Here is a 13,935-nt window from a genome sequence, read left to right on the forward strand (position 1 = left end):
AATATTTAGTTCTGAGTTATTTATTTATGCGTGCGTGTATGCATACACATATATACACATATTTAAAATAAAATGTCATCCTTACCTCACTTCACAGACATTGATTCAAGGCAGATCAAATAAAATGTGAAAAGCAAAACAGAAAAACTTGTAGAGGAAAATATAAAGAATTTTTTTCTCCAGGGAAATGAAAATAATTTTTTAAACAACAAAGCATATAAAGCAAGAAGGAATGGAGTTAAAATTAGTAATTTTATTTACAAAAATTAAGCTATAGCTAGTTGCATCAACATGAATACCTTAAAGAATAATATTGAACAAAAAAACAAAATAATGGCATTCATATAAAATTTAAAAGAGCAAAAACTAAACCATATGTCTTGTAGATAACATGGTATAAATTGTGAAGAAACGTAGAATAATAGAATGCTTAGAGGAAAGCTAGTGGAGAAAAGCACACAGGTGACTTCAAAGTCACTAGTCATATTTTCTATGTTAGATTAGACAATGCTATACAGGTGTTAATTTTATTCTTATTCTTTAAACTCTACATATACATTGTATATCCTTTTTAAAAAGACACTTTAGTTTAGAACAGTTTTAGATTTACCAAAAAATTGAGAAAATAGTACACAGAATCTGTATACCTCAGAACCAATTTTTCTATTATTAATATCTTATATTAGTGTGGTCCATGTTTAATAATTAATGAACCAATATAAATATATTAGCATGGACTGAAGTCCGTAACTTATTCAGATATCCTTGATTTTTACCTAATGTCCTTTTTGTGTTCTAGGGTCTCATCCAAGATACCACATTGCAGTAATCATTCTCAGTAGGTTGCTCCTGTGACAGTTTCTCAGACTGTAAATGTTTTTGATGACCTTGACATTTTTTGAGGACTGCGGATCAGGCATTTTGTAGAATGTCAATAAGTTAGGATATATTTGAAGAATTTGTCATGATTAGACTGAGGTTATGGGTTTTGGGAGGAAGACCACAGAGGTAGGTGCCATTTTCTTCAAATCATATCAGGAGTACATACTATTAATCAAACTCATCACTATTGATTTTAATCTTGATAACCTAGCTAAGGTAATGTCTTATATATACTTTCATGCCTAATATATAATTATATGATATTTTTAAGGTGAGAAAAAAATATGTTCATTGATCCTGGATAAGGAATTCTACATTTTTTTAACCACTATTTGCTCAGTTTCACCTCCCTAGTAGGTTCTTGTGTCTTTATTTGAAATTCTAGAAAAACAAATTAAATTAAACGAGTTTAAAACTACCATTATTCTTCCTATCAAACATCAGTAATTTAGAAGAATAACATATATTCATGAATAAGGTTTTCTGGGAAGAGGATTGATTTTGGCTTTATAAAATGATTTCAGGTTTTTACATTCAGTCTTAGATCTCTAGTATTACATTTAATTTTCCTGTTGTGCCCTGCACTTGGGGACAGTAACACTGGGTTTCAGGCTCTGCTAACTTTACTTTTTGAAAAAGTCCTTATCTCTTATCAGCTGCATTTCATCATTTTTCCTAGAAAAGTCCTCTCACAAATCTAGGGGACGGTGCATTTAACAGATAGGGACTTGGCTCCCCCTCACCCTTGGCGTGGCCTGCACTTGTGTGACAGTCACAGTTATGCCTTTGTGTGTCAGCAGAAGCTGCTATGGGAACAAAGTTAAATTCTTGTTTTTCTTACTAGATTTATAGATTGTGATATTTATCTTGCTTTTAAACCAATCTTTAAAAACATTGTCTAATTTTTAAAGTACATCTTCCAATATATGTTACGTTTTCTTCTGATATTGGAGCTTTAGTTAAAAAAAAATTCAGCGAATTCAAATTGCAATATTGCTAGGTGACAGTAATGTGGTAAGTATTCTAAACAATGAAACTAAGCAAAAGGGATCAATAAGGTTCTAAAAGATAATATCAAGTACTGTGTTAAAAAAAAAAAAAAAGATACTCAACACCAGTCTTTTGTTTTGTTTTCCTTCTACTCATAGTCATTTATATTCCAAACTGTGCCAAAATAAATCAGATAAATGTACTGTCTTAAACAGCTTCTGTTAAGACAACTGTACCTGGTTTTCACATGCTACTTCAAAGTTGTAAATTTAATTTAGCAAAACTGCAAAACCAGAAAAGAACTCCAGAGGTCTAAATGTATTTATGTAGGTTACTTCCTCTCCTCTTGCTGCCTTCATTTCTTTTACCCAGTCTGTTACCTGCACCCAGTCTGTTACCTGCTGTATGATATTGTATCTTAGCTGTACATTTGAATCTATAGTATGTCAGATTGCACTGGACAGGGTAAATGAAAGGAATAGCACCAGGGAAGAAGGAAGAGCAAGGAAAAGGTCATAACAAAACATTTTTAAAAATCACATATTATATTCTCCTATATCATCATCCCCATCCAACTCAGTCAGAAATTTGGCAACTGCCACTGTGCTGTTTGAAAGTTCCATTGTAAATCCATCATTCCAGAATATTTAATCTTTTACATAAACACTCTTTTCATCTTTTCGCATTTCAAAACCTGCCATACCCTGATAATATTATTTTTTCTTGAGACCAGCTTGAAAGGAGTTTGCTTTTTCTCTCATTTTCTTATGTACTCAGAACTACAAGAGAACAATTTGCTCTGTGCTTTCTAGTACTGAGGCTTCCTTCAGTCTAGCCCCTTATTCTGCAAACATGTATGAACAACTTCTTCTAAACATTTCAGTGTCATTCCTCATCTTCTTTATTACTGTTTTTTCAACTATAGTTCACCCTTCCATCTTCTTAATTGATTTTGTCACTTGGATCACAGTACTTGATAAATCTAATTTTTTTATTTCAAAATATTACAGGGGTACAAATGCTTAGGTTACATATATTGCCTTTGCCCCATCTGAGTCAGAGCTATAAGCATGCCTATCCCCTAGAGAGGGTGCACCACACCCATTAGGTGTGAATATACCATCCCCTTCTCCCCCCTCCCACCTGCCCAACACCCAGTAAATGTTACTACCACATGTGCCCATAAATGTTCATCAGTTAGTACCAATTTGATGGTGAGTACATGTGGTGCTTGTTTTTCCATTCTTGGGATACTTCGCTTAGTAGAATGGGCTCTAGCTCTATCCAGGTTAACACAAGAGGTGCTAGGAAACTCTTTAAGAAATCTTTTTCTGCTTCTCTATTCTACAAGTATTTTGATTTATTTTAGATTACCTTACAGATTACCATGAGAAAGAAATGTAGTTATACAGTATATAACTGAGATCTTATACATAGCTAATTAAATACACTTTTCCACAAGAACTGAGGAAAGTTAAAAGCCCTAAAATGGCAGTAAAATAAACAATTGCAAAGGTTAAATTTCTCCAAGATAAGTAAATATTGATACTTACTAAATTTGAATATAATCTTATTTTCTAAAACATTTATATTTACATATGCATAAAATATATATATTATGATAAGGTATAGTCTTTTTTCAGTATAAATGATACCATGGTCATTCTTCCACCCATAATATACTATTATTAAACTATTTCACAGCATAGGGCATTTCATAGTTTTATATTAAAAATATGTTGGTGATCTTTATACATAAATGTCTTTGCTCAAAAATTCAATTAATTACTTAGAATAAATATCTAAAAAATTAATTTCCAGAGTTTTTGTTTAAAATTGTGATTAAATATATAGATGTATATATTTCTATGATAAAAATTTATTCATAATAACATATATAAAAAGTTTTGACTGAATAAAGAACTCAATATACTATATATTATATTACTATTGAGGGGAAAAAGTAAGTTTTTTATTTTCCTAGTATATCTCTTAATTAAATCAATACAGTTTATAATTATAATATTTTCAGAATACTTACAGTCTTTGACTACTCAGTTATACAAGAATTAGATACAACTGTCTTTTGTCACATCTTTTGTGTAACAGAATGATGCCAGAAATTTTGTTTATATCTTTTGCTGCTATGATTTTCAACTAATAAATAACAATTAAAATGGTTATGTGCATTTCATCTTTCATAATGTGGTTTTGATTACATTTCTTGTAGAAGTCAAATAAATATATTTGGTTTTCATTAAATTTGAGGATTACTTCCCCTTAATGCAGAACTTAATTCATTCAAGTCTATGACCTTATTTCTTTCTATATTTTACTTCATTTCTTCCTTTCTTTCCACGTCTTTTATTTGATAAAATATATTTCTCTCCTTTTTTCTCTTTTTTAATTATATTTTTGGTTTTAGTTTGTTTTTCTATTGTTTCCCAAACTCTACATCGTTTTTCTAAAGAGTCTGTTTGTTGATTTTGTATTATATACAACAAAAATATAACAATGATATAGTTTACATATTTATCTATTATAAGCTCAAGAATAAATGTTCACTTCCATATACATATGTTTATGTACATACATATGATGAATAAATAGTTCATTTCAATTATAAACTCTAACTTCTTCACTGTTATTGTTGGAATAGTCCAGGATTTTAGACACTCATGTTACTATTTTTTTCAGTTTTTTACTTTAAATCTTATATATTTTTCTTTAATAATTATTAATATGTTACATTGTATTTATGCTTATTCTTATAAAAAGTAGTTTTATTGTGTGGTTAAATAGTTTCAGTTTCAACTGTCACACCTTCTGTATTCAGCTTTCTTGCACTGAAGTTCTTCAAATTTATGTCATTGCAAGTTTGGTATATTTCTCAGAAGAGTATATGGGTGCTACATTTTTTATGTCCCTCTTTTTTTGCTTCACATATGTTTTGTTGCTTTAAACATACAAAAATATTTGTTTTGAGTGTTTTTTTGCTTTATATGTGCAAAATCTTTGCTGGCTATTGTGATTTTTGTCACAGTCTTTTTCTCCTTAACTCTCCATAGGAATTATTTCATTTTCTTCTGGAAGTTTATATGGTAAAATAATTCTGAGGCCTCTCTCGTGTTTCTTACACAGGTATTTCAATTTTATTTTCTGCTTGGCATTACCAATATATATCTAAGTATTGACTTACATATCATTGTAGATGGTAAGTTTGCTATTTTTTTGTCTTTTTATATATTTATTTGTCTTTACATCTTCAAATTAGCATGTTCCTCAAGCTGAAGGAGACTTTTATAAACGTTGCTTCTTTTTCACTTCTGATTTCCTACATCCAGAACACCAATCATAACTTTACTGGCTCTCCAATATCTGTTCTCTATGATCATTAATTAATATAATCACTTTTGTCAGTTTATTGTTTCCTCCTATAGTTTGGTGGATACTAGCAAGCTTGCCTTCCTCTCCCTTTGTTGAAATTGTGTACTGTAACTTTTGTTCTGTATAACTTCAACACTTGATTAATACTAGTGTTGCTCTAATTGTTAGTTTACAATGATACTCATTTCTTAGAATACCAATTTTATTTTTCAACATCATTTTTATTTTTCTTGTCTGCCGACCATCTTCTTCTTCATCTTTTGTCTTATATTTCTATCTTCCTTCCTCTGGATCATAAAAACAATACTTCTTGGGTTTTGTTGAATATAAAGTGTTCTCTGTTGTTTATTTAATTTTGTACCATTATCATATTTTCAAATACAATCTTCTTTTACTTGTTGACATATATATGATTTCCTTCCTTTGTGTCACATCAATCATATATGGATTTAATGATTATGTGTATATGTGGAAAGGCTTTGAAAAACTGTTTAACATTACTCAAAGGCCATACAGAATCATAATTTTATTTTATTAATAGTAACATATAAAAATAGCATATTGCTTTGTTAAAAACTAACACAGTATATAAATATTTACCAAAGAGCTATAACTTAAACAGAAAACAATTTGGCAGAAAATTTAGAGAATTGGAATTAGGTAGATTTGGATTTATATCATGGCTCTACAACTAACTAGCTCTGTGATTTTGATAAAGTTATTCAATCTCTCTGTGACTTCCTCACTTTCCTTATCTATAAAACAAATGCAATAATTTTTTCCTGAATTATAGTTGTAAAGAATTAAAATAATATAAATACATTTAGAGAAATCTCTGGCACCTAGTACATTCTAAATCAATGGTAGATGACTACTGAAAATAAATTTACTACTCCTGAAGTCTCAAGCACTACTTTTCATTTCTTTTTATTATATTTTTATGCTTTTTATTATTTTCTCTTCTCTAATTCAATTAGATTCTTTCCAAGATTTTTATGTTTCTTAAAATTATGACTTACAGAACATTTTTTCACATTAAACAAATTCTATATAAATATCTTTATTTTTCTATTCAGTTAAAAAACACTCTCATAACACCCTTGTTTTATAAGATAGATGATTACAAAATGGGGGAAAATTACTGATTTGAAAAATCATCTAATTTTTCAAAGTTTGGTAATATCTCAACCAAGAGGAGATGAGGCAAGAACCATGTGTCCCTTCCTTTATTAGCTGAATTTGCATCTTTAGTAAAACATTAGTTGTTGGATTGACAGAGGCTGCAGCAATGTCCTACCCACCCCACTCCACCCCACCCCCGCTCAACCCACATCAGATTGCACCTGACAGCTGCTGGTGAAAGTGCATACAACCTTTTCTGGGGAGTGAAAGAAACAAGGCCTTATTATAGATTCAATAGTATCAGAATAGCTCTGATGGACGAAATGGGATTCTAACCGAGTTCCTTGTGCAGGGCTGCTCAAGGAGGAACTCACTAATTAGCAGTCAAAGAATGAGTTTGGACTGAAGGCCTGAATGAAACTCAACACTTTGATTACCCCGGGAGGAAGGGGGCTGCTCTCAAGTGTAGCATATGACATAGAATAGAAACTTCTCCTGAACTTGCAAGTTCTGTAGGTGTGTTGGAGAATGATTACTCTCTAGATGATGTAAAATAGAGCTGAAGCACTGGGAACTTGGACCGTGAGTGATGGGGGATCATCATAGGAGGAGTCCATGGCCCTTGGCAGGGGAGAATGCCTCCCTTTCCGGTATCCTTTCTGCTTCTCACAGGGCAGAGGTGAAAAACAGAGGTTCTCTTCCCCACCTCCCAGTCATATATTTCTCCAGAAATTTTGTCCCATCGGCAGAGCTCAGAGAACACCTTTTGCATTAGCTTTACTTCTGATGATGATAGAGATGTTCCAGTTCTCTCCCTGAGATATGCTTAGAATGAGAGATACTGAACAGATAATATTACTGATCCTCCAGAAATAAGTTAACATTGATTTAGATGTGGCACTAGATACACCTGAAGGTGTCTCATAAATCAACAGATAATCTTCAGATTGATGTTGTAGTAGAAAGAACCATTAATTTAAAAGAGTGTCTAATGCTGGTTGTAGTTTTTCCAGTCTTAAGGCAATAAACATAAATCCCAGTGCCAATAAAGAGGCTGAATTGATCAATCAGGAAAGAAATATATGAGTAAGTATTCTAATGAGACTATCTCTCCATTGAGAAGTGACCCTTGGGGAAGAGAAGGACAGTTTCACAGTGGCAAAATGAGAACTCGGAGTCACAGCAATTGAATTGATTGAGATAAATAATAATATTTAACATGCCTTGAATTTTCAGTATGTGGTCATCATCCTAAGTATTCTTTTGTAATAATGTTTAATCCTCTTCTTACTCTTGTTTTGAGTGGAAAACAAGAAGATATAAAGAGGTTGGTTAACTAGCTTGCCAAAGTCCCGTGTCTCTTAAGCAGCAAAGCTGGGATTTATGCGAAGGAAGTCTGGCAGGTGAGCCTGGGTTTTTAACCACTGTTACAGGCTGAATTGTGTCCCTAAAAATTTTCTGTGTTGAAATTCTAACCCCCAGTATGTCAGAATGTGACTGTATTTGGAGATAGGGCCTTTAAAACAGTAATACGAGGACAGTAGGGTGGGCCATAATTTAATATGACTCGTGTCCTTATAAGGACACAGACATGCACAGTGAGACCATGTAAAGACACATGGAGAATAGGACCACATATGAGCCAAAGAGAGAGAACTTAAGAAGAAACCAATCCTGCTGACATTTCGTTCTTGGACTTCTAGCCTCCAGAACTGTAAGAAAATATGTTTTTTTTTTGGTTTTTTTTTTTTCCTTTAAGCTATCCAGTTTGTGGTTCTTTTTTATGGCAGCTCCAACAAATACCGCCACCATTTTTGTGACACTTTATCTGACCTTATTTGTACCCCAAACAAATTGAATTGAATATACAAATTATCCTGCTATTCATCTAATACAGCAAATTCAAAAACAGGTGTATAATCAAAATTTATAAGTGGATGAATGAGTAAATGAATGCACATGAGTAAAGAATAAATTACCAAAGTCATATTTTGGTGATGGTTTGCCTATGCTTATTGTTCCTGGGATAGGGTATTAGGGGAGTGGAATTTGGTGGCAGCTGCATCTTCTTCATGCCACAGTGCTATGGTGCCTGCCAGAGGAAGCATGGGTACTAAGATTCTTAACAAAAAAAAAAAAAAAAAAACTTTAGCTCAATTTGTTGGGACAGAATTGCCCATGGGTGTTTCTGTATGTGTAGTTATTTGGGGATCACCAAAACCACCCCAATATTTAGTAATTTGCTAGGAGGAATCACAAGACTCAGCATATAATTGTATTCAGAACTATAATTTATTACAGTGAAAGAATACAAAGCAAAATCAGCAAAGGGATAAAGAATTTAGAGCAAATCCAGAGAAAACCATGTAGAAGATTCTCACAATCCTCTCCCAGTGGAGTCACACAGGACCCACTTAATTAATCCAAAAACTAGCGATGACAAAGTATGTGAGCTGTGCCTGTCTACTAGGCAAGTTCATTAGAAATTCATCACCCAGGATGTTTACCGGGGGCTGGGTGGGTGGCACCCTCTGCCTAGCACATACCAAAATTCCAGAATCCCAGAGGGAAAGCAGGTGTTCAGTTTGTGCAAACCATCTAGGCATAGTTAGTTGCTTTTATAATACAGGGAAAGTACTACATCAGCATAAGAAATTGTTTATCATTCATCTTTACAGATGCCAGCTGAGGGCCCACTCGTAAACAGACCTTTCCAAGTTCTACTATGTGAACACTTTACCACACAGTCATGAATAGCTCTTGTCCTCGACCATCTTTTCAAAGATGTTGGTACAACAAAAATCCTTAGAACATGAAGATAAAGTCTCTCTCCAGGAAAAAAGGTTTAGAAAGTTTTATTTTGAGCCATTATAAAAGATATAGGCTTCCTAACATTGGGAATCCTTAGCTGTAATGCAAACCCAGCGCGTGTGCAGCATTTACATGAACCATTTACTCCCACATCACCACCAAGGGACCTGGGGGTAAAAAGAACCCACGTGAACTTGAAGTTCTTGCTTCTGCTTTGCTGTGAATAATGAAGTCTTTTGTTTCTGACCTAGGAGCTTCAAGTCTTCTGTCAGCATCCATAAAACTGTGGCGGGCTAAATTGTTAGCTTGAAGTAAGGTAAAATTTCAAAACTTTTCAGCCCTTGACACGAGTCATATTGGGATTCTCTGGGGACCTGTGGGAAAGTGGAGTTAACTGCACCGTAAGAACTAGAGAGCACAGAACTAATCTGGTGGGAGGCTGGGCACTGCAGGCGATCACGACCATGGCATCTGCTGTTTAATTAAGGTAATACAATTAATCACAAATGTTCCTCATTGGTAGAAATAGATGGCATACTGTGGGAGTCAGCCTATAAATTAAATGTTTAAGAAAGTCTGAGGCAGACAGAGTCTGAGTTGGGTCTGTAGGCCCTCCTTTAAGGTGTTAAGCTGTTGGGTTTTATTTGAATTCTAAGTACAGATGAAGCTTTATTCTTCTTACCCTGCTAAGTATACCCTCAAAACTATGTGATTCCGTGTTTTGAGTTTTGGTTTCGGTTTGCCTTAAAAAAAAAAAAAAAAAAAAAAAACTTTTGCAAATAAACATTGCGACTTCCTTGCCTTTTTCTTGAGGTATAATATAAATTTAATAAACTACTCAAATTTAAGATTGATGAATTTTGACAATTGTATACACACATTTAACTATCAACCAAAAGGAGATATAGAATTGTGTCACCCAGTATAGTCACCACTAGACACATATGACTACTTGATCTTAAAATTTAATTAATTAAATTTATCTAAAATTTAAAATTTACTTCCTTCATCATATGAACCACATTTCAAGTTTTTAATGCTACTTGTTGATAGTAGTATCCACTGCCATACAGCTGTTGGACATATTGGATAGCACATACTTAGAATTTTTCAGAACATGATAGAAATGTCCTTTTTAAAATTAATGGCTGGGAATATGATTAAGTGGCTTCTTTTACTCACAATAATTTTGAGATTCATCCATATAATTGTATGTATTGGTCCTCCCCCTCATTTTGCCATGCAGTATTCCATTTAATGTTATACCTCAATTTGTTTAACAATTCTGCTGTTCATGGGTGTTTGGAGTGCTTCCACTTTCAAATATTATGAATGAGGCTATAATGACATCTTATAAAATTATTTTTGTGAACTTATGTTTGTTTCATTTCTCTTGAGAAAATAGGGCAGGGATTACTTAATCATGGGATAAGTATAAATTTATCTTCATAAGAAACTGACACACAAAAAGGCATGTATAAGAATATTATTCAGCAATAAAATACTAATTCTAGGGTAGAGGCTAACTATAGTCCTCTGGTACTGGCCTCTTCTACAAAGAACCAAAATAATGAGTGATCACACTTTGCATAGATCATCTAAGACAGAACACTGGAATTCAACAGAGAAGTAACAGGAAACACCTAAGGCAAGGAAGGAGAGAGAAGGAAGGCAGTCTGCTAAGCTTGGATTGGTTGGGAGCCAGGAGAGGCTCCCCAAGGGGGGAAAGAGTAATTGAGTAAGCCACAGTGGTCCACATTCCCACCGCAGACTGCATCCTAGCCACAGAAAGACCCTAGATCCTAGCAGACTCTGAGACTAACTAACATAGGGAGCTGCTTGGAGAACATGTGAAGTCACTGCTCCAGAGAGGGAGCACTTGCTGGGCCCCCCACACACCCACAAAACAGATACAGCAAGGTGCCATTTTGAGATCCTCGAGCAAACTGCATCCTGCCTCAGTGCCCAACAGCCCCTGTATCCCCACATCTCTGAAGCCCAGTTGACATTCCCCAACTACAGCCATCACTGAAGCTGGCTTCTGCTTCCAAGGATGAAACCTAAGCCACTGGGAAAGACTGGACTGCCTCCAGCAGGCAAGCTGCCATGCATTTTCATGTGTCTTGAGAAGAAACTCCCTCACCCAAAGTAGCCACTGCTGCAGGCTGCCACAGCTGAGGCCAAAGTGTGTGTTCCCCAGCTGCCTGCAAACTATTACTGAAGTAGCCCTTCTCTCTCCAGTAGCAGGGCTGCAGTATAGCCTCTGCGGCCCCACCAGAGATTTCCGCCTCAGCCTGGGAATCAGTCTGCTTCTGTCTACCACAGCCAGTGCCTGCATTAACTGCAAGGAGGCCTGAGGACAGGTCCACCAGGCCTGGCTCTGCCCCACCAGACTCAGTGCCTGAACATGTCAGGGGGCCCAAGGACAATGCAGCCCAGTCCACAACTGTTGGCACCTGGGCAGTTACTACACATTGTATATGGGAGCTAAAAGTGTGTATTGCCTGGAGGTAGAGACTAAAATGATAGATACCAGAGGCTGGGACGGGTGTGTGAATGTATAGGTGGGTGGGGTAAAGAGAGGTTGGTTAATGGGTACAAACATACAGTTAGAAAAAACTTCTTATGTTCAATATCATGACTACAGTTAACAAGAATGTATTGTATGTTTCAAAATATGTAGAAGAGAGGACTTGAACTTTTTCCAACACATAGAAATGATAAATATTCAAGGTAATAGATACCCTAAGCACTCTGACTTGATCATTACACAGTTTATGCATACAATAAAATATCACATGCACTCCATAACTATGTACAAATATCTGTATTAATAAAAGAATTTTTTAAAAATACTAATTTACACCCACTAGAATGGGGCAAGAGAAGACTGATAATACAAAATGATGGGCAGGATGTATTGCAGGTGAAAATCTCACACATTGCTGATAGGAGTATAAAATGGTACAACGTCTTTGGATAGTAATACTGTACTGTGGTTTTAATCTGCATTTCCCTATTGACTGAATATGTTGGACAGCTTTTCATGTGTTGATCTGGCATTTTTAGATCTTCTTTTGTGAACTTTCTGTTCAATTCTTTAGCACACTTAAAACAATTGGTTATTAGCCTTTTAATGGTTAATTTGTAAGAGTCTTTTATAGATTCTGAAGAGCTTATTTTGCCAGATATATTATTTCATATTCTTTTTCAAGATTTAGATCTTAACTCATATGAATGATTGTGGTTAAGTTTCCAGTTAGCTATAGGATAGTGTGAAGCACTAGCTTAAAATTATTTTTTAATAAGTCACAATGTATCAGAAAGTATTCTATAAGCACAATGAATCCAAAGAGATACCAGAGCCAAGAAAAGTCAACTCAGTCTCATCTATCCCAGAAACTTAAGAATTCTAGAAAAGAACACAAAGGGATTAAAAAATACTCCAAGGCCTGTAATTACTTAAAGATTTGATTTTTAGAATGTCTTTTTAACATTTCTAAATGTGTCTGGCAAACAAAAGTATACATTCAGACAATGGAAAAGACAAAATTCAATAATTGCTATAATTTTTTATGAAAATAAAATTAAATGTTCAACCCTTAGAATATTCAAAATTATATAATGGATACCATATTCAAGAAGTCTAATAATTTTAGCACACAATAGAACAAAATAGACAACCAAATCTATGCTCTTATAATAATAGTGATTTTCAAAGCTTCCTATCTTTCATCTCATTCATTTATGCACAGAACTTTTAATTAGTAAAATTACCAATATAGTTTGAAAAAATCCGTTAGTTTTACTTTCTAGGTACCTAAAAAGTATACAATTACAAATGTATAAATGGTATTCATACTATTGTTCTAAATTTTTTAAATATTCCAAATATGGTGTTCAGAAGGTACAAGTATATGTTTGCAAAATCTAGTCATTTTCTCTTTACATTTTTTACTTCTTATATATAAAAAAACACAATCTTTAATTTCATCTGGGGGTACCAAATGTGGACAAGTTGCATGGCTCCTAAAAAAGAAATGGCTATGAACTCCAACATTCACCCCAAAATAATCAACACACCCTAACAAACATGACATCAGAAAATCTCTATGGATTTGATCTAATATACATATTCAACATTGTAAACACTTCACTTAAAGCTATTTATACATTTCTACTTTTCCCATGCTATATATGTCCAATTAAAAACAGACTATTCCAACATGCAGGTAAAACAGTCAACTGTGTTCCCTACAATGCTAAAAGTTACTTGGTGTTGAGTTTAAATGATATCCAAAGAAGTCGGAACTAATGATACATTTCTATTTTCCCCTCCTTCGTTATTCATCATGTACACAGACACATCTAGGGCCACACCATAAACACACAGACACACCCACACAGACACAGATATTTATATAGACATACACATACACTAAAATAGCCACACATTCCTCAACTGATACAACTTTTCTTAACTTTCCACAATGCCTCCTAGTTGTTCTAGTCTACTAGGGCAGTTTCACTGTAATAAATAGTTATGCTATACTTTAAATATATAAGCATAGAAATTCTCAGGCTACCAGATTTCCATATTGCCTGCTCTAAAACAAAACAAAACAAAAAATTCTCAGTCTTAAAAGTGTAAAATGTCAGATGCCATCTACTTCTTGGGTCTGAATACTACTTCCTCTCAGTGAGGGATCGGATGCACATTTTGATTCCAATTTTAAACTATGA

Source organism: Eulemur rufifrons, chromosome 28 (assembly GCF_041146395.1).
Source record: "Eulemur rufifrons isolate Redbay chromosome 28, OSU_ERuf_1, whole genome shotgun sequence".
NCBI classification, from domain to species: Eukaryota; Metazoa; Chordata; class Mammalia; order Primates; family Lemuridae; genus Eulemur; species Eulemur rufifrons.